Raw genomic sequence first — 2,203 nt, forward strand, 5'->3', positions numbered from 1 at the left:
CGCGATGAACACTCCGACCCCGGGAAACATTGTTCCCACCACTGACATTGGGCAAAGGACCATCTACATTGGGCAAAGGATTCACCGTTTGTGCTTGGTGTAGGGCTATAGTTTCACTTTCAGAATCACCGTCATCTTCTGAAGGCAAATATTCCCCTTCAGAATCAGGGTCCGCGAATAAAAGACCCAACACATCATTGCAGGTAAGCTTTATTGATGCCATTAGATAATAATAATTATAATAATAATAATAATTATTATGATAATAATAATAATCTAATGCAAATACTCGCTGACGTTGACAATATTGCTCTGATAAAATGTCTCACTCTCACACTAGCTGCGCTTTTGATCGCACTGATTTAATGCGCTCTAGCTCGAAGATTTTATATAGAAGCATGACGTTTTTTTGACTCGAGGATGAAGTATGACATGTCTGCCATCTAGTGCAGGGGAGGTCGAACGAAATTTGACACCCTATTTGACAAAATCGGCCGTTTTATTCAGTGCCGCATCTTGTCGAGTAAACTCGACCGTGGCGCCTAGAGGGTTAACACATATTTGCAAAAAGAAAAGTGAAATATGTTCTGCAATAATATTGGCATGTTATACAATTCATCCTCATAAATAAGATGGTAAACAGAACGAAATAATGTACAAAACTGATATTCTCGCCAATGTGTCCGTCTGGCGGAGCAGATATAGATATAGCTAGATATAGCTAAATATAGCTAGATAGTCAGTCAGATAGATAATTAGGGAGAGATAGATAGATAAATAGATAGATGTATTATTTGTCCACTGGGAAAGTTGTTTTCATAGTAAAAATGTATTTATCAGCTACGGAATGGTATTCATTCAGGTATTTCATGCATATGCCTTCAGTTTGTTTTATTTTTGATAAAATAACGTATGTCTCAACCATTCAGAAAGCTGCAAGAAATTACATTTGCGCTGAACTATTTCCCATTTCCAAGTAGATTATAACCGACATCTGTAGCTTGTCATTTCTTTTTTATTTCGGCCACAGTCCGAGGTTGTGAGGCTACAGCATTTACGGCGTCTGCAACCTTTTGCCACTCAAGTGCCTTTTTGGCATTAGTAGCTAATGCCCACACTGTGCCCTCCAAACAACATTTTTCTCCTCTTTTCCACTTCGCCAACGATAACTTCTACTTCACTTTGAGTGAAGTTACGTTTTTTTGATTTCCTCTCTATGTTTGCCATGATTTCGCAATCGATGAATATTAACTTGTGGGCGTTTCACGGACTATTTATGGGCAACTATGGGCGTGACATGAAGCCGCAAAAGCTGCGCTACATTTAGAATTGATTGTGATTTATTAAGGGAAAAATGCGTAGGATGTGCGTGCGCACGGTTTTATAAATCCGAATATTTCTGTGCGTACGCACGTCCTATGTTTCATCCGTACGCCACTTCTGACGCAAATCCTACGCAAAGTTTTATAAATGAGGCCCCTGGTGATTTGCCATTTTTGAGTTCGTCGAGCGTGAATGGGCCTATATCGATCTCTAAGTCTCTGGTAGCTGGCTCGATGTGTAGATGTTCCGTGACCGTTTCGTTGTTCAATAGAGTTTTGAAGTAATTTTGCCATTCGTCTAGCAGTTCCTTAGAAGAATTGATATCGCTACCGTCTGTTTTCTTCATTTTATGCTTGTTTATTGATTTTGTTTTGCCGCTGATCTCATTAATAACTAGAAGGCTGTTGACAATTTATTTATAATGACACAATGAAGCTTTAACATAACAATAAAAACAGCAAAAAAAACCTTCTCCCTCTCAATAATTTCAACCTTCCGAAGCTTCATAATTCTCCAACTTCCATCACAGACTGACTACGCAGAGGAGGTTCAGCCAGTGGGCATTTATACTCACAGACACAACCATTGACAGACATGAAAGAAACCAGAAATTAAGTTCAGCAAATAAACAAACTTCAATATAATAAGCTTTTTGTAAGTGCCCTAATAAAAAATACATTTTATATATAAAATTGTGTTATATGAAAATTATATAACATCATATTTTTAACATTGGAAAGCCTTTCTACCCACAGTTTGGTTTCTCCCACCTCCCACGTGCACCACAGCAGAGATATAAAAGACCATTTCAGAAGAAGCTCTGGTTTTCCAACTAATCCAGCAAGCTGTCAGATGTGTTCTCAAATGGATTGATTTTGTT

Source organism: Rhinichthys klamathensis, unplaced genomic scaffold (genome assembly GCF_029890125.1).
Source record: "Rhinichthys klamathensis goyatoka isolate OS25496 unplaced genomic scaffold, OSU_Roscu_1.1 h1tg000224l_1, whole genome shotgun sequence".
NCBI lineage: Eukaryota > Metazoa > Chordata > Actinopteri > Cypriniformes > Leuciscidae > Rhinichthys > Rhinichthys klamathensis.